The sequence below is a fragment of the Hipposideros armiger genome, unplaced genomic scaffold, assembly GCF_001890085.2.
Source record: "Hipposideros armiger isolate ML-2016 unplaced genomic scaffold, ASM189008v1 scaffold_142, whole genome shotgun sequence".
Classification (NCBI taxonomy): Eukaryota; Metazoa; Chordata; class Mammalia; order Chiroptera; family Hipposideridae; genus Hipposideros; species Hipposideros armiger.
The window spans coordinates 3,168,792-3,189,598 of record NW_017731492.1 but is presented as its reverse complement, the minus strand read 5'-3'; the positions used below and the strand labels follow the sequence as shown (position 1 = coordinate 3,189,598).

The window sequence follows — 20,807 nt, the reverse complement described above, 5'->3', positions numbered from 1 at the left end:
CAGTGCTTTCAGAATTGGAATTGCATTTCTTTAGAACGACATTTTGCACTGACACAGGACTTAAACTGGGAGCAAGAAGGACTGGGATTATTTAGGTTCTATCAATGAAAAGCAGCTCTGTAGAAGAGCAAAACATGTCTAAAGTACTCTGTTATCTGTCTTAATTCAGGAATTAACTTTGGAGTACTTGGAGGAAAAGCTAGAGATCAGACAATACCTTATAAATACTGCATCTCTCCACAGAGTTGTCGATAAAGAGTTGAGTGAAAGGTTATATATTCCCAGTCATATGCGTCTGTGAAGCGACTCCATGTAGTTAGTTAAGTGTAGAGTCAGATGAGGTCAGGGAAACATAGGCATCTTCTTATATACATTGAGAATGATATCTAAATATCTGCATAAGTAAAAATCTGGCAAATTAGTCAAAAGGAAATTAGTCAAATATGTACACATAGGCAAGGCCAAAAGCTATCAGAAGGTACACTTGAGTGTACACAAAAAAGGAGTGTTAAGCCCTCAAATTGCAACACCATGGGCCATAGCTGTAGATAATTTTAGCCTGGAAAAAATTTAAAGTATGTGTCATCATATTTCTACCATGTTTATACAAAAATAAAAAATCAGCAAACCCCCCCAAATATATTTAATAGCCTGAACTGTCACCTTCTTTTATACCCACCAAGTTAAACTGCTTGCCAATTCCATGCAAGTGACTGAGTAAGTAACTAAGTAAGTTGGATTTTTGCACAGGATTATTAACATTTTATGTAAGGAAAAGCACATTAGTTTTAGAATAGTTGATTTGTAGATTTTTAGACTAATAATCTGATAATTGGGCTAATTATCAGTTAAGGTCATCCGTTGTTCATTAAAATCATATTATTTATATCAAAGAGAATGTTTCCTTTTCTATTTCAGATGTCAAAGGGGTACAAATGGGGCAATTAAGACAAGAGAATGTGAAAAGAGTTTATAATATTAGTCTCAGTTTTCACAGCTCCTTCATTTATAATTTATGTTTTTATAGTTTTAACACAAAATCTCATTATCATGTCAACCTAGAAGTGCAGTCTTTGAGTGGTCCCTAACGTCATTTTTAGCATCTGGCAAATACAATACATTTGCTTAATGTTATAATATATCATTCTTGCATTTTCCACATTTCTAAATAGTGTCTGCTATAAGAATCTAAAAAAACATTTCTTAACATCCGAATTGTTACTTAATCAAATTTGTCACTTTGAAGAATAAAATGATAGTTTGAGAACACATAGGGAAATCAAGTAATAAGACTGGGAGAACAAAGAGAAGAACTAAAGTTATTACAATTCCTGTAATTTTGTTATTATGACTAATGACAGTATAAGAAAATGATAGCTGCTTGCAGGGGGGAAAAAAGAGGTTTCTAAAGAAAATGAACTCATGATATTCATAAATCTGGGGTTTACTGAAGGTCTTACTATGTATTCCTTCTGAAAATCAGGGACCTACTTTATGTAGTTATCACATATTAGACCAGAAGTAGGAAACTACAAGGAAAATATTAATTCCTAAACCAGTGCAGGAGTTAATAAGTATTTTTAAGCTGGCTTCAATGGAAAGAAAATATTTATATGGTAGTGCAGGAGTCAAGGACATACCACCCCCAAAATATGCTGCTTTGGCATATTGATTATTTTGATCTAAAGGCAATTGAAAGATAGCAGGTGCAAGAAGGGCACTCTGAACCCCCCTTTTGTTCCTGAAATAGGAAATTGAAATTCCCATGTGAAAGATTCCCTCCATATACCAGGAGGAAATAGACACTCCATCACCGCAGATGAGGAGTTGAGACTGATGGAAATCTGTACAAATAGAGGTTGCAAAAATAATTCTTCCATTCCTTTAGTCTCCCCACATCTTTTACTTACTTTTTCACAATTGCCACTCTTTGTTCAACTTAGTATATAAGCCCTTGGATGTACTCACTTCTTTGGGTGTTCATTTTCCTGTGACTACTCTCATGTACATGAAAAGTCTTACTAAATAAAATGTGCATTCTTTTCTCTTGCTAATCTGTTTGATGTCACTCCCAGCTGGAAACCCGAAAGGGTAGAAAAGAAATTTTACCTTCCCTACACTAGGAGCAAGGTGTTCTCTTCTTGGGCCCCAAGAGGAGTAGAACTTTGGCTGAGAAACATAAATCTGATGGATATAGTTAAGAACCCCAAAGAATTCCAAAGACAACTTTATAGGCTAGGCTTTGTCTCTCTCTTTGATTTCCAATTCTTTTCTTTTTTTTCTTATTGTTAGGTTCTTCCTCTCCAGAGTGGTGCCAGAGATTAGTGGGACCAGGAACAAAGTTGGTTTAAATACGTTGGAATTAAATGTTATCCAAACTTTCCTACGTTTTTTGGCTTGATTGGCCCTGTGTACAACTGCTCAGAACCTGTTGGACTGAAGGTCAACCTCATACTGTATCTTGTGTTCCTATTCTTGTGGAAGTCTCCCTAGCCTTCACCTCCACTCCTGCAATGGTTTTCCAGTGGTTGTAATGTCCAGGCCAGATTCCTGGTCTGTTAGATCAGATCACACAGAGTTAGTAATTTGACTTTATATTTGGATCAATAATTCAACATACTTAACTGAGCTGAGGTACACAGGTTCTCATAAATGAATATTGTATTTCCCAATGTATAAGACGCACCCTTTTTCAAAAAATTAGGGGTCTAAAAACTGGGTGTGTTTTATACAGTGGTTGTAGAGTTTTTACTTGCATTTCCCACTTTTTTGCGCTTATTGTCTTTGCGCTCATTGTTTTGCACTTGTTACCGGCATATTACAGTAGGTTACGTTTTGCCATGTTCTGCCCAGAAATGGCTCAGAAAAGATTTTCATACAGTTCTGAATTCAAGTTAAAAGTGACCCAGTTTGCAAAAGTGAATGGAAATCATGCTGCTGAACGTAAGTTTGGTCCTCCTCCAACTGAGAAAACAATCTGAGACTGGCTACAGGAAGAAGAAATCCTACTGAAAACGCCACGGCAGAAGAAGGCCATGAGAAGCAATATATGAAGACAGTGATTCGTCATCAGGCACAGATGAGGACAAGCTAATGGTTGGGAGTTTTGACAGTGATGAGGAGTTGTATGAATTTTATGATGAATAAAATTTGAGTTCAATAACTTTATGTAATACATTTTTTTCCAAATTTTAGGCCCCAAAATTAAGGTGCGTCTTATACATGGGAGCATCTTATACATGGGGAAATATGGTATGTGATAGCTCTAGCAATTGTACTCATTTGTGCCTTTCTCTGAAGGGTAAATTTGAGAGGCAGCTTCAGATTGCTGTTGTCCTCCAGGAGGAAAAAAAAATCATTTGTTTTTGTTTGTTTGTTTGTTTTTTGTTTTTTTAACAGTAAAGATAATTTAAAAGTTTGTTCTTTTTTAAATTAACATTTAATTGGTTGAAGTCTCCCTCACCTTTTAACAGCCAAGTAGTGTTGAAATTTCCTATCAAGTACTGGATTACATGAATTTCTTTTCTCACTAAAGAATGCACACATAGTTGTCACGGTTTACCTAAAAGTCATTTTAGATCTGAATGAATCATTCTCATTGGATATATAAATCATTGCCTTGTATTCTGGTTGACTTGATTGCATGTTGATCTTTTGTCCAAGGAGACAAGTTTGCTATATCTCTTTGTAGAGTTCCTTCCATAGCTACTGTTATAATTAGATTTTTTTATATTCTCTAAAGAAAATGGATGGGTGACTAATGGAAGCTTATGGGATACACTATTTATAGCTCTGATTTGACTCTCTAGAACTCCAGATCTACTAAATTTATTTTGGAGAGCTAGGGTATTATGATCTGTGGGCCTGTCAAAATAATCCTCCTAAAAATATTTCTAACTATGAAGTGCTACAATAGGAATTATTTGGTTACAATCAATTGAATTATTTAATATCATTATTAGGCAATAAACTAAAAGATCTTAGATTAAGACTAAGAAAAAAGTTCCTCTAATGTGGGCTAAGTGAGCACTAATTGAAATATAATATTTTTATATTTTGGTTTTTTAAAAGATGATTTATTGCTAAAAATGAGGTTATAATGAAAAAGAAAGACACACTATATTTACATAAATAAGTGATTCCCAAAGATTGATTTTGAAACAGTTAATTACAGTAGAAAACTGCTACCATCCTCTTCTTATAATTCCCTAGGTGTGATGGTTAATTTTATGTGTCTACTTGATTGGGAAAAGGGATGCCCAGATTAAACATGATTTCTGGGTGTGTCTGTGAGGATATATCCTGGAGATTAGAATTTGAATGATTTCTGGGCTCAGTAAAGTAGGCTGCCTTCCCCAATGTGTGTGGACATCATCCATTAATAATTCCTTGAGGACCTGAATAAAACAAAAAGATGGAGGAAGGAGGAATTCACTTCTTTTTGCTGCTTGCCTGCCTGCTTGAGCTGAGACATTGATTTTTTCCTGCCCTTTGAGTGGCATTTACACCATCAGCTCCCTGGGTTCTTTAGGCCCTCAGACTCCAACTGGAATTACACCACCTGGCTTTCCTGAGTCTCCAGCTTGCAAATGGGAGATTGTGGGACTTTTCAGCCTCTATCATCTCATGAGCCTATTCTTCATAATAAATCTCTTTCTATGAGTTCTTTTTCTCTGAAGAATGATGACTAAAACACTAGGGTGGGTACTGAATAATTAGCAATGATTTCAATGATTTACATTTCTTTAGATTTTTCTTTTGGGGGGTGAGTGGGAGGGTAAGCAATTTTCTGGTTTTTCAAAATTAACTCTTCAGTTTATTTTTTGTAACTATTTGTTATAAAAGCAAGAAAATGCCTAGAGGGGAAACATGTGGAAGATCATTGCATGTTTTTTTAAAAATAGATAGGGTGGGATGGAGATAGGAGAATGAAGAGACAAATGTACAAGTAAAATTGACAATGTTATTGCACAACATTTTTAGTGCTCTCTTAAAATTAAAATGTGTTTTTCTTACAATATATATTCAATAGCCCCTTTGTAAGTGATACTATCTGTGTTTTTTCAAAATATGTTTTTTTCTAAGTACAAAATTTATAACATTTAGGCAAAGCCAATAATTTTATATGCTTTTTTGTACCATGTTTTCATAAGCATTTCAACCATTTTAGGTAAAATATGTTTTCTCAGAAATGTCCTTCAAACTTATGTTCTTCACAAAAACTGAAGCAAATTCAGGAGGTTGTTTGATAAGTTTTGATCTATAAGAAAGAAAATAAGATAATATTTGATATTAATATGAAATAAAACTTAGAATTTTCCTCTTTACATTGGGGATTTATTTCTTTCCTTTTTAAAAATATTTCTCTCTTTTTTTAAAGGCTTTATTGGGAATTGGGGGAGGGGAACAGCATTGGGGGATCGGGGAAGGGGAGCAGACAAGTTGCTGTCCTTTTGTTCTTCGGTCTAGTTGTGTAGGACGTCACCTCACTGGCCCATGTTGGTAGTATCATTGCACTCTTCCCACCTGAGGCAGATCAGTCACCGGCCTCTGGACAGCTGCTCACTGCAGCTCATAGCCGCTCACGCTGGCTGCTGGCCACTCACAGTAGCCTATGGCAGCCCACTGCAGTCCTGCTACAGCCTATGTCATCGCCGGCGACTCACAGCAGCCCAGCTCCAGGTCGAGTTGTTGTTCTGCAGTGTCACTGGCCCTAATGTAGGATCTGAACCAGGGCCTTGCTGCTCAGAGCTGGCGTCCCAAGCCAGCCCTTAACCAACATGCCACTCGGTTGGCCTTTCTCTCTCTTTTTTTAAGTCAATCATTTAGCTAATAAAAAAGTTTCCAAACTGCCTTTAAAGAAAAATTATTCTTTTAAATCAAAAGATGGGAAATTGAGACTAAGTAAGTATTTAGCTTCATATAGATCTTATTTTCTAGATATTAGGCTTGGTTGTTAGATAATTAGTGCAACAATTTTAGACACAAGATATTACCCCCCATGCAGAATACTGCCTAAAAGGGGTATGGTGTTCAGTTTATTTATATTATGAACTTTGGTGAGTCAGCTTTAAGACATACCTTCTTTGTCCAAACTTTGGTGTTTGGTGCATAAAACTAGGCAGGTTAGGCATTTTTGCTTATTGTCTAGTTTACGGTGAAGATTTCATTTATTTTGTCACTCTATAGTCTATAGCAGGGGCCTCCGAACTATGGCCCATGGGCTAAATCCAACCTGCTGTCTGTTTTTTGCAAATAACGTTTTATTGGAATATAGCCAAGCTCATTCATATACATATTGCCTATGGTTGCATTCATACTACAATGGCAGAGGCAAGTAATTGTGATATATTATGAGGCCTGTGAAGTTGAAAATATTTACTATCTGGTACTTTACAGAGAAGGTTTCCTGCACCCTTTACATATAGTAAAGGTAAAAAAGAAATTCCTGGAGAAAAGTCGAAATGGCCACCTTCAATGATATTTGAAATGCCATAAAAAAAAGTTTCAGAGAAAAGAAAATAAGTCATATTGCAGGGGGAAATAAAAAAAATAATAATAATAATGAAGGAGCTGAAAATTATCATGGAGAAGAAAAGGGAAGAAATACAAAAAATAATGAGTATATAATAAAATTACAACCCTAGTATTAAACAGCAACCCAAAGTAGAATGGATGTGAGGGTGAAAAAGAAGAATATTGGAATTTAGATGTTTGGGCAAAGTAAAGGTAAACATGGAAACATACAATTATAACCAAAACCAACAACAACAACAAATGTCTGGCCTTTCCTGCTATGCTCTGAAGTATTGTTACAGATAATATCTTTGGGAAAAAACAAAACAAAACGCAACAAAAAACAACAAGTAAAAGCACAGGGAGTCCACTGCAGCCTATTTCCCCTATGTGACTATATTTTTGGCCTTTCTAAAATCATCATGGTCATAGAAGGCAAACAGTGCCATTTAAGTTGAATGCATAGCATCAGATCCAAGCCTCGTGTGATTCATTCTTCTCGAGTATGCTGAACTTAACTTCATTTCTGGTAAATTATGTACCTGTTTCAGCACATTCCTGAGAATGAGTTTTTCTTTAAGCACAATATGCTCCATTAGACTGGATATTCCATTAAAACGAATGGATTCTCTGCACTGAAATCGGCTACCAGAGCCATCATATTGACTGATATCACACAAAAAGAACATTTTCCTGGAGTATTTTTGGAATTTAACTGCTCGAAGCTTAATTTCCTTTAAACCTTCAGGAATTCCGAATGGTACAATGGGAGAGAAATTTATAGGGAGAGTTATAAATCAAAACATATTGCACAAAAGAAAACGATATTGAGAAAAATAATTGGTGATCATCCATAGTTTTTGTTTCCAAATGTATCTGTCACAGAGATTGTTCTGGTGAATTTTTAAATAGGTATTTTAGGGCATAAATAGCCTCTGCAACATAGAAGCTAACACTTGCTGGTCCCCAGTAGCCGGGGCTGCAGGATCCATCCACAGAAGAACCTCAAATGCAACTCATCACCTCTTAGCCTGATGTCAGTTTTAAGGTGCACAATGATAAAAACAAACACATAAGCAAACAAAAAACCCAAACACAGCATTTTTCCTCAGACATCGCTAGCTGAAAGTCCTCTTACGACACACTGTGGAGTGCTTACTTGTTTATACCTGGTTCTGTCATGGTGCCCTTGATACAATTGCTTAATGGTTATACTCGAGTTTCCACTTCAAGAAAACAGAGAAAGGATATTGCCATGAGTATAAAGGCAAAATGAATAGCTAAGTAAGTACAACCCTCTTCTTTATTATTAGGGACACTGGTTTATAATCTGCTCCAATAATTAACTTTTGTTTTTCTTTTGTCTCCATAGAAATATGAGGTGTGACCACATAATATGGTGAATGTTTAAATACAAAAAGTTATTATGGTAAAAGACACATTGCCATTCTGGATAAGAGCCAGAAGTTGCACAGTGCCAGGTCTGGTGAATAAGGTGGACATGGACACACCATAATGTTTTTATTTGATAGAAGCTGCCATACTAGAAGTGATGTGTGACAGGGACATTGTCATGATGGAGGATGAAGTAAAGACACTCATGGAAGAGGACTTCCAGAACTGCTTCAGAGAGTGGCAAGAATGATGGAATAAGTGTGTTCGAAGTGAGGAGGAGTATTTTGAGGGGGATTAACAGCAATGTGTCTTTTGCTGTAATATGTATATTTTTTATTTAGACATTCACTGTATTTTTTTTATCACACCTTGTACCTCTTATTAAACTACCTGATTTCTAGCACCATATAGAGCCTAACTTTGATAGGCGCCCACTTGCAACACCATCTCCTGAATTTGACATAGCTGTTTAACTGAACTGACCTATTTTCAGGACTAAGAGGCTGGTTCAATGAGATACTGAGCAATCTACCAACTGAGCTCCTGGACCGTGAAGCTTCATGGGGAAGTTTCAATGGTGGGGAACGACAGGCAGCAGAGCGTGTCACCCCCACAAATTCCACTTTGGCATAAGGGTTATTTTGAGTGGAAGGCAATTGAGTAGGAGCAGATACAAGAAAAGATTTCTACCTTCCCCCCATTTGCCTAAAAGCAGGCCATAAATAAATTGATGAAGGTGTCACTCTTCCTCCCTCTTTCCCATCCCTACCAGGGAGGACAAAGGTTAATTCCCAGAGACAATTTTGAACTCTAATCTGTGGGGAAGACTCCCATTTAAATCTCGGTAACAAATCTTACTGTTCTTTACTGTGCTTTTCCTGGTAACCTCCCTATAACGGGACTTCTTCTCAGCTTTTTGTCTTTAGCTGAAGATGATATTTAAGTCAGCTTTCAGAGCCACCATTTTGAGTTACTCGATCCCCGCATATCTCCCACACTCTCAGTCTAATTTTTCTGGCTGTGGTTCACGCTTCCTTCCTGATTCCTGGAGATTTCTCTTCCCTCCTTGCTCACACAGCTAAGGATGGATAAAGATATTTGCTATATTTTTACCTAGTGTTTCTAAGTGTTAATATTAGAAGAGATTTCAGCGCATCCTGTTTATAACATTGCTCACCTTGTTTTGATTGTCTTGTTTTTATCTTTGCCAGTGATGGATTTTACAGGCAAAGATGTGGAAGCTTGTGGAAACTAAATGATTAACCCAAGGGCAAGTGGTAAATGGCAGAGCCAGGGTCACCTCTTTGTTGGCCCACTGTTCTCGCCAACACATTGTATCCTCAGATCTCTTCAACTTCTAAAACCTTCTGATTTTAATATACACCAATAAATACAAGCTAAGGGTTCTGGGCCCTATTCCAGTGTGTGTGTGTGTGTGTGTGTGTGTGTGTGTGTGTGTGTGTATTTCCCCCACAGAACCAAGCAAGTCTCTGATACCACCTCACTGTCCTACAATTCAACTCAATTCTGACAATATCTACACAGAGACAGCATCAGATTCCACAGGTTAAGGGCTCAGTCCCAAAAGGCTGCGCTTACTACAAATGCCAATTGAAAATCCAGGTTGTTCCCTTTACTTCTGACAGACTATAAATCGGAGGTTCCCAAGACCCCCTCCTTGGGTTTGTTTAATTTGCTAGAGCAGCTCACAGAACTCAGGAAACCTGTTAACTCATTAGATTTCTGATACATTACAAAAGATATTAAAGGACACGAGTCAACAGCCAGATGAAGAGATACATAGGGCAAGGTCTTGGACAAAGAAGCTTAAGTCTTCCTGAAGTTTGGGGTCTGTCATGGTGGCCCTGGAAGATCTCTGAACCCCCTCCTTTTGGGTTTTTATGGAGGCTTCATTACCTAGGCATGATTGATTAAATCACTGGGCTTTGTGGGTTAATTCAACCTCTAACTCCTTTTCCCAACATGAAAATAATGGGCTGGGAACTGAAAATTCCAACCCTCTATTCATTTCCAAAAGTTACCTCATTAACATAAACTCAGGTGTGGTTGAAAGGGTTTTGTCATAAATATCAAGACATCTTTATAGGTCTTAACACTTAGGAAACTGTAAGGGTTTTAGGAGTTTTGTTTCAGAATTTGGGATAAAGATCAAATACATATTCATTTTTAATCACAATGTCACCAAAACTGATGCTGAAATCTATTACCTCATATTCAGAAAAATCTATCAAGGACATACAAATCAATAAAAGCTAAACATCCTTAGGCTTTCATATTTATAAACTTATCTTCTGCTCTGCATCTTTTATCTTTTCTAATAATCTCTTGCTGCTAGATTGCTCATCATAACTTTGAGCTATTATCATAGCTAAGTCAAAGCTTCCATGTGCTTGCCAAAATGGGGTAGTGAAAAACAAAAACAAAAACAGAAAAAACACCAAACTGCTGACAAATGCAATCATCTGTGATACGTGAATTTGCATTGTTTAACTGGAGACTGGACACTAAAAAAAATAAATCAACAGAGTAGTCTCACTACATTATTTTTCATAGGCTATGAAATTCAAAGGCACAATGCTGAAAAAGTCTGACAAAAATGTTTTCTTTAATAAACCAAAGAATAAGGAGTTTAAAGCAAAGAACTTTAAACAATGAGCAAAGTTTAAAGCAATGAACAATACCATCTCTATCTGTCTCTTCCTGGTAAGAGAATAATGTACTCCTTTACTTAATATTCACAGCACACATGAGATTTTACTGAGCACACGTACTCAGTGAATTCCAAGATCTATACAAAAGATTAAAGATACTTTGAAATACAGTAATCAATTCCAATTTGTTAAAATATAGATTCCATATCAATGATTTTCAAATTTTTAAAAAGTAGTAAGGCCCCCTTTTCCAAATTAAATGCTACAAAGAACTGCTACATATAAAATAGATTAAACTCAAATGTTCTCCTTGAAGAAAGGAGACCTCCCCACCATCCTGCCTGGTCTATGCAGCACCTAAAGAGAACTAATTGTTATGAACCAAACAAAACCTGTATGGAGGTGAGCTGAATCTAAAAATCATGTTTGAAATGTCTAACATGATGAAACAAAGAAAGCGTATCTGTGGGGCCAATTTATCTAGTAGGTACAGTCGGTACTCACGTAAGGCCTAGAGTGTTTTAAAGACTCATGAGAATATTTTGATTTTAGTTTTCTTAAAATTAAATATAATAAAAAGTATCATAATAAAAACAGACTAGACTATGTGTCTCTATACTAAAAATGGTCATAAAATATCATTTTTTTTTGAGAATGGGGTCCCCCAAAGGCCAAAGTGCCCCTGAAAGTCACAATGCAGCCTTGTCTATGTTTTCCGTTAGTGACCGGACATGGTGCCATTGGCCCTAATGCCAACAACTTCAGCACATTCTGTAGAATTAAAGATAATTGACTCTATTATAAGTTTCAGTATACAGGAAAATTCCCATGCCACTCTTGATGTCATAATATTTAGTAGGATACACTAAAGTCGCTAGAAAAACAAATTACAATGTGTTAAAATTGCTTTAAAGGTTCTGTCAAGAAAATAATTATAGAGACATGCTGAAAATGCTGCCCAAATGGAATATTGCTCTGGATGAGAACTTTGTTAGCTAAAGCCTCTTCCTGAGAGGTTTAGATGCTCAGGTGACAGGATGACTTAAAGGAACTGTCTAGTCTTCCTACCTCCAAAAAATCCTCTTCAAAGTGCATTTTCAGGCAGTAAAGATGACTAATGATGTTCGTCCATCCACACTATAATTTACCTTCATAACAACAATTTTTATATGTGTGATAGAAATTGTCTTCTCTTGAAGTTATTGCTTGAGAGTATACACTATTTTAAGAAAAAAAAAACTCTGTTAAATAAGGTGGTTTTGTGCTTGAAGATTATTAAGATAAAGTGTGAATTCATTCCCTTTTTCCATTAATTTTTCCCTTGTTGTGACATTTTATTTTTCTCTATGAAAGACTTAGCATGCAACCCTAAGTAGAAAACTCTGACCACTGTTACCCCTCTGCCTGAGACACAATATATGTGCTACAGAGTAAACTCTCAAAGACACTTAGCATTTTGTTATAAATTTGTCTGAAAAACATGTTAGACTAGTTTTTAATAACTTAACGTCACCAGTTTTACTACTCTATCGGGCACACCGAGACAACCTCTCAGAGATGAGGGTTTTGATGAATGCTGAGGGGAGCACTGTGCTCCATGCCCCTTCAGGCAAACATTCCTGCTTACGCTTCATGCCAACATGCTGACTAAAATCTCGCAGAATGAGTTAAGTTTGTTATTTTACTTAATTTACTGTTGAGCACTTTATACATATCCTCATTCGAAATATTGAGAACAAGTGTCAATAAATGGCCCAAGTCATTAATATCTCTGCACCTATTTAGTTCTAAAGTAAAGAATGAGGTAAATCAGAGCATCTGAATCGTATGTCCATGTGTCTTCTGAGAACCATAAAATGTGTCATTTGATATTGTCAGTTTGTTTGATGAAGCTTTGGCCGCTATAACACATGCTTTATGATATTTTTTTTCTATTCCATGAGCTTTATCCTGTGGGTGATTCTGTAACTGATTCTGAAGAAATATTTCAGCATTAAAAAAGCATTTTTCATTTTATTGTTCCTAACCAATCCTTCCTCTTTTTAGTCCCAACACATACANCACACATCCCCCAAAATAAAACACTCTTAGAATTTGAGTCAGTGCTGAGTAAATGTTGCAGCAAGAGGATTAGTTCACGAATTTATTATCAGGAATTTGTCGAAGAAGAACACGTTCAGATTTAGACCATTCACATCTCCATAAATATAAAACCACTCATTTTAAATAGTGGCAGTCTGCTTTTGCTGAGCTGACGGGTACATTTACTCTCAATGAATGCACTGAGCATCTAACATGGTCTTGACTGCCAACTTTATTTTCAGGGAGCAGTGGAATCAGATGGGAGAGGCCATGTCACAAGATAGAATTTTCAGAATTTTCTTTTTTGGCCTGTTTCATAGACTTCAAGGTTCTGCTTTATACTTCCTGTTGCTAACCACTGTGATAGCTTCCCATTTTAAAATACAATTTAAAAACAGTTGAAAATTCTACTTTTAAATTGGTAAATAGAAACGACTCTGATGCCACAAAACTCTGCATTTTTGGCCTTCTGTGTTTTATATAGACTCCAAGGACTCTAAGCTTTCTGAGAGAAAGGATCATATACTGCCTTACCCTTGTTTAATAAATATTTGCTGTCTAATATACCATGGGACAGTTTTAGAAACATACAAACAAAAAATTGTTCAACAGCACTTTTTTTTAAAGCCAGTAGATTGTTAGGTGCAAAATACTTATTAAAAGACCCAGCCCTGTGCACATCTGCAGATATTCCGACAAAGCACATGGTGAAGTTCCTGGACTTGGGGTAAATTGAAGCTGTGCTACAGGGTGACATTATCACACACGGCTCGAGCTGCTGAAGTGGCAGGGCTGCTACCACAGGACTCACAAACAAGAGAAAAGTGTCACACTTGTCAATCATTAAGTACATATGAGTTTCCTCCAAATACTGCAGGTTTGAATGACAACTAAAATGCCCCATCAATTAGATGTAAAAATGGGTTTTTCTGATTGGATCATAAAACCTTTCACTGATAGCAAAATACACACTTACTTCCCTTAATCTTCAAGTTAGATTGGAATTATATGACAAGCCCCTGGAATAGTGGAGAAGTCCTGAGGACATCTCTGTTAGTTTTAGGATATTTTTAGATGGTTCTACAGTGACATGATGTCCACTATTATAAAAACTTTAAAATTTGATGGAAAAGTATAATTTTTATGGCTCTGCTTTTTTGGAAGCTTATTTTGAAAGGCCTGTATTAGAATGAATGTATATGGAATCCCTACACAATCTGTCAAATATTTCCAGCCAGAAACACTGGTGGTACTTTAGTAATTAAACGATGCATTTATTTGACATAAATATATGACCAAATGATCATGATATTGTTATACCACTCTGTGTGTATAAACAAACCATAATCTGGAGAACCTTTAGTATATTTTTTGGTATATTCCAAACAGATCCAGATTTCACAACTTTACTGCCCAGCTGCCAATGAACTAATGAATTATATTCAACAAACGTGTTGAGATTCTCATCTCAGTGAGGCAGTGAGCTAAGTGCTAGTAACAGAAAATGAGTAAGACATGTACATACCTGCCCTCAAGAATGGCTAGTCTTATAAGTGAAACATATATACAAACAATTAATGTAAATACTGTTTGATAATATATCAATAGGATCATGCATATTATATATACATATACATATACAGAAAATAGGATAGAGAAATGACTAATGCTAAGAAGGGGAAGGAGGAGGTGGAGGTAGAATGGACAAAGACAAGTTAGAGCATATAACAAGTGACAGCCTAGGAAGACCAGGACCCCGCCAGATACATATGGGAAGGACAACAAACTGGAGGCGCATAAGCAGCAGAGCATATTGTTACCCCTGAAACATGTTATCGGAGAAGGGCCGAGTGGCAAGACTAAAGCAGGCTAATTCACAAAATAAGTTGAAAGTACAAGTATGACTGCAGATAATCTCTCTGACAGGCAAAACCACATATATCAGAAGCAAGATTTCTTTCTATTACTTGTCTCTAATCGTTTCCCCTATGGATGGTACAATGAATGAATTATCAACAACAGTGTGACAACTGTATAGGTGACTTCCTTTTAGTAGTATAATATGCAGAAAACTCCACAAAATTAAGTAGAAAGCTCAACAAATTATCACAAAGTGAATTAGGTCAAGAGATAGAACATTACGCACGTTTTGGAAGCTGCCTGCCGGCCCCCCATTTTTAGTCACCTGCATCCTTTTACCCCACAAAGAGAATCATTATTTTGTTTTTCTTATGGTACTTACCTTCTTTCTTTTCAAAAATATTTTTAGCACCTATATATGCAGTCCTAATAACTATGATATAGCTTTGCCTTTTTAAAGCCTTATATAAACAGAATCATACAGTATGCATTCTTTTCTGACTGGTTTCTGTCTATCAACACTATGTTTAAGATTAATTTAAATTTTTGCATGTATAAGTAGTTCATTCATTTTCACTGCTGTATAGGGCTCCATTTTATGAGCATGCCATGATTTATTTACTTATTCTATGTTCAGTGGAAATTTGGATCATTTAAGTTTTACACTGTCCAAATTAATGGTCCTATAAATATTATCGTACTCATCTTGGTGCAAATACGCACACATTTCTATTGAATATATAAATGAGTTGAAATGCTGGGTACTGGAGTATATGAATTTTCAATTTTAGGAGACAAAATGCCAGAAGTGACTGTTTAAATTAACCTTCCCCCCATTCCCATCATCTCATGTTCACTCCAACGCAATATTTACATTCTTTTAAATTGAAGCCATTCTAATGTCTGTGTAATAGCATCTCATTATGCTTTAAATTTGCATTTCTCTGATTACTCATGAACTCAAATATCTTTCACATGTTTATTACCGCTGCATATTCTCTTTTGTGACTTGCCTTTAACTGCCATTTTTCTATTGGGCTCTCAGGTTACCTTTCCCCCTTATTGAATCATAGTTTTTTCTACATATTCTGGATACAAATCTTTATCTGTTATGCATGTCGAAACTATATTTTCATACTATACAGTTTGCCTTTTACTCTAATAATGATGCTTTTTGATGAGCAAAATGTCTGCATTTTAATGTAGTCCAATCAATTCATTTTTCTTGGTTAGCATGCTCTCCTACCATATTTAAAACTCTTTCATTTTTCTGAGTTAATTAAGAAATTCCCTCATGTTTCTATGTATCTCCTAGAAACTAAGAAAATAGCCAGAGGACACAGTTCTCAAAATCCTCTTCCCCACATATTTCTAGGTGAGAGACTCTGGGAAGTGATTTGGAAAGTGGAAAAGGAAAAGAAGCCATTATTCTCCTAGAGGCTTTAAATATGTGGGCTGCCATGCGATTTACAGTGGCTTTCTGATGAGCCCTTGAGATCCACCCATTTCACTTCTGCAGACTGTGGTAGTTTGTGGGAGCTTCTGAGAACTTCTTGAGAATTGTAGCAGTTTCTGGAAACCTTGAGAAGTCCTAATTTGGCACATCCGGCTGAGTGCTGTAATTTTCAGGGGTAGCTTCTCGGGGGTCTTCAGTCCCTGAGCTCTTCCAGGGTTGGTATGAGCCTTCCAATGCTTACATTAAATGTTCTATACTTGGATGCCTACAATAGCTGCTTTTTTAATGATCGAATTCTGACTTGGCTCTAGCTTTATTTTAGTCTTACCTCTTTGTATATACCTAGCTATCTTTCATTGTTGGACATTGAATTCATAAGAGTCTCAGAAATCATTTGAGGCAAAGTGAGAATTTAGGTTTGCTCATGTTAGGCACCCAGTGTCACTACTAACCCAGGACCTAATTAATTTTGTTTCAGGCATGGACACGATTTGAAATGAGCTCAGGGGCTGTGAGGCTTATCTACTTTCTGCTCACTCTTAATCCTCAGGTGTAATCTTCTTGAAGGGCCACCAGAGCCGGTTTAGCAGGTCCCATATTTGGGTAGGTCCTAGACTCCGACTTTGGCTTCTCAGACTCTCAGCTGCTCGGCCATATCTGAAATTGGTAAATACCTCTAAGGAAAAGTAGCCCCAGATGCCAAGCTCCCCTCCCTAGAGTTTTATCCTTTATAGATCCTTTCCTGTCATTTTGTCCCTGACATGTTAATTCTTCAAAATCTTTAAGGAGATTATTTTCTTTAAATATAATTTTTCAGCATTTCTAATTGTCTTTGTTGGAAGTAACGATCCAAGCTGTTAAATTTGTTATTATGAGAAGCAGAGTCACCATAGGTGACTTCTTTAAAATTTGTTTATTTCAATATCATTTATTAAATACAAATCTCCAATCAGCATAATAATACATGTCAGCTGGGTTAAAGAGATTTACATAAAAAACTATAAAATAAATGGAAAAATTTTTATAATCTTAGTATAAGAACTTTTCTAAGTCATATATTAAAAACTAGAAACCAGAAAGAACAAAGAGAAAGCTATTTTACTATATAAAATTAAAACATCTCTGTACCTTAAAAAATAACATAAAGTTAAAAGACAAGTTATAGATTGAGAATAAGTATTTGATACATATGGAAGGGAAAATGACATATAGCTATCACCTATTATCCCCTCAATCACACTTACATTTTCTTTTAAATTTTCTTACTTTGTACATTCCTCTTACTTTTTTTTTTGGCTCAGCAGTTTTTGTCCATAGCTTTACATTCATGCTGATGGATTTAAAGACTTCTTGTTATTTATTGAAGATGTAGAATACTTTTCTAAAAGATTTATTCATTAAGTCAATGAATATTTACTGAATAGCCACTGTCAGTCACACAAATGTTTTAAGAGCTGGGTATACAGTGGTTAACAAATGTTCTTATTCCGGTAGTCAATCATTGTAAGGGCTCTATTTTTCTTCTTAATCTTCAGGTAGTTCCTTTCTCTTGTCTTGTAGTATCTGGTAATTATGAGTTCATTTTTTATTGTTGTTTATTAATCTTTTAATAAGAGGAGAGCTAGGCAGACCTAGTGTATGCCAACGGGAAGAGCATGAAATTATCTTTGACTTCATTTATTCTGGGTTCACTTGTTTACGGGTTCAATCCTTCCCCTTGCATTTACCTGGACAATTTATGGAGGATGCAGCACCTTGCCTAGTTCTCTGGGTTAGCAGTTGGATGCACAGGAGATCTTGTCCTAGACCTTCTACCTAACCTTTTAAATCAGTGAGATAAGTGAAAAAACAAAATCATCACTACTTATTGTTATAGAGGCTCTTGGATCTTATCTCTTTCAATAACGATAGCTATTTCTCTGTAAATCTGCCTTTTTGTTTTCTGGGAAATACAGTTACCAACAAGATGTACAAAGGCTGAGAGTGATTGAGGGTATGTAATCAGTACCCTGGCTACTTCAAAAAACCGAACACTCAAAGTAGAGGGATAGCTACCAAGATTTTGCGTTAGAAAAGGCTTCATATTTGGAATTAGGAGTCAGGTGGAGGCAGAGTCTAATAGTTATTTTACTTCCAGCAGGAATATAATGCAAGTCTTTCACCAATTGCATTTTATTATTTTATTTTATTTTATTTAGTATGGCTCTATTCTAGTAGTTTCTTTGTATGTCTTTGTATTTTACTTGTAAGTGGTGATGGGGTAGGCCATATTAGATGCTAACCAATGCCATTTTCCCCTTAGGTTTAAATTTTTAGTTCAATCTCTAATGCAACATTTTCTTATATGTATCTATTGTATATTGGTATTTATAAGTAAAGGTACTGGTTTTTCAAGATGCATATGTTAGAGTTGCAGAACACTGACTAGAATGTAATCAAGTGGGTCATGACATAAATTCATTCTCTAGACAATTGCATACTTATATGAAATCCTCATGGCAATTTAGTTTTAAATAAGAAAGGTGTAAGTTTTTTTTTAATTGCAAATGAGAATAGGAAGTATTTTTTAAAGATCATTTCAACAGATTTTTTAAACTTTTATTATTTTCTAGCTTTTTGAAAGTTATTTTTTTCTATATTTCAGAAATAAAAGTTTATTGTTCGTATAAAGAAATGAAGAAACTAAAACCTGCCTGTTTTCCACTACATGACATTACCATGGTTGTGTATATGTTTGCTTTGTTTATTATCCAGGATTATTTATACAAAGAGGACTAAGACTTGCAGGGTCAGGGGTCTCATAACCCAGCTGCTTCTCTATCACTTTACTGTGTGATCTTAGGCAAGTATCTTAACCTCTAAGTACCTCAATTACCTCATATGTAAAATGGGAATAATATTTACACTGTAGAAGCAGTAATTGAAGTAATACATGCAAAGCTCTTTAAAACTTTCTGGCACACAAAAACAGCACTTAAAAGTGCAGCTATTGTTATTTATAATCTCCTTGTTAAAAATGAGTTATTGAAGATTTTGTTTTATGAGACTTTTTTAAATTTAATAACAGTATGCACACATAATACTGTCCTACAGTGTAATTTCAATGGCTCCATAATAACATATTTTTGATGTGTCATTAATTAGCTTTTTATAGTTGATTTGTTTTCTCCTTTTTACTATTACATACTTCATTAGTTTCATATTGCTGCTTTAAGAAATCACTGCACATTTAGTGACTTAAAATAACCAAATTTATTATCTTCCAGTTCTGGAGATCAGAAGTTTAAAATCAAGACGTTGGCAGGGTTATGTCCTTTCCGAAGGCTCCAGGGGAGAGTCCATTTCCTTGTTTTTTTTTTCCTGCTTCTGGAAATCACCTGCATTTCTTGGCTCATGCCCTTCCTTGCATCTTTAAAGTACATTACTTCAACCTCTGGCTCCGTTGCTACATGTCCTTTTCCTGACTTTGACCCTTTGCCTCCCTCTTATATGAACTTTGGTGATTACACTGGACCCACCCCGACATCCAGGAGCATCTTCCCATCTCAAGATCCTTAACCTAATCACATCTGCAAAGTCCTTTTTGCCATGAAAGGCAATGTATTTACAGGCTCCAGGAATTAGGACATGGACATCTTTGGAGGGCCATTACACAGCCCCCCACATATTATACATCAAGCTAAAATAATCATCTTTAGAGAAACTAATTTGTGTGTCCTTCAATACTTCTTAGTATAGATTTCTAGACATAAAGTTGCTGGTCAAATAATATGTCCATTTAAGATTTTTGCTCAATTTAACCATTTAACATTTAGCAAATGCCTAAATGAATGAGTATTATCTGATTAAATGCAAGAAGGTTGTATTAATTTATACTCGTTCCAGGATTTTATGACAGTTGTGTTTTATTTTAATGTTTGGCATTTCAGGATTTCCAAATCTTTTAATCTTCTTAACACTAGGCTTTTAGTCATTCTTTATCTTTATTGTTTAGTCAGTTTCCAATAAGAAAAACAGAGAAGTTTCATTAGTTTTTTATATCTAAACAAAATTCTAACGGAACAAAGACATCCTATTAAATAAGATTTGCTCTGCTGTCAATCATAAAGTAGCTATTTCATGAAATGCAGGTGACAAAAATAGGGGAGATATTGCAACATCTAAAAAGACAGAAAAAAAAAAGCTATGATTTCCTAGAGAAATCCATAAGCAATATATCATAAAAGGCAAGAGTATTTCTTTTAAAGTGCTAGCCGTATGCCACAGGCTTTGATATATATTATTTTTGAAAGCTGTCTTGAGTATAATTCATGAATTGGAACTGGAGGATAATGTTGATTCAAATAAAAAAAAAGTAAGGAAGAAAAAAAAAAAAAACTACTGCTGGAATGATGGTAAAGTAGCAGGGGTTCCTAGGCACTCCTTTACAATCAAACTCGGAAAAACCAAAGATGAGAGTAGGAAACATGAATTACAGAAATTACCTAAATAACAAACAAACAACTGAACTGATCCATCTCTGGGAGTCGGCCCAAAGCCTTGAACTGGGAGTGTGGGAAGTGGTGAAAGCAAGGTCTTTGGGGGACCTCTCAAGTTCTTCTTCTGCTTGTCCCCTTCATTGTCAGCACACAATTAATGCTTTCCTTTTCACCATCAAACTCATCACCAATGCACAAAGAATAGAGATTTAAGGTGCAATCAGAGCCACAAAAACTACAGAGCAAAACACAAACAATAAGAAAACAAAAGCGACTCCATTGCCACTCTATTCTCCACATCCCATGACTATATGTATAAAACTTATAGCTGACATACAATAATATTAA

General features: G+C 35.7%; 1 protein-coding gene across 7 annotated transcripts in view; it reads right to left on the bottom strand.

Moving 5' to 3' along the window:
* Nucleotides 1-20,807, bottom strand: part of MARCHF1 (membrane associated ring-CH-type finger 1) — a 635,011-nt gene that overhangs the window by 71,657 nt on the left and 542,547 nt on the right. Inside the window, exon 1 of one of the 7 annotated variants that reach the window (XM_019650584.1) lies at nucleotides 218-357. The exons of the other annotated variants lie outside the window; for them this stretch is intronic. The gene's annotated coding sequence lies outside the window, so the exon portion shown is untranslated. Of the gene's footprint in view, nucleotides 1-217; nucleotides 358-20,807 lie in introns of those variants that run through there. 7 annotated transcript variants of the gene reach the window in all.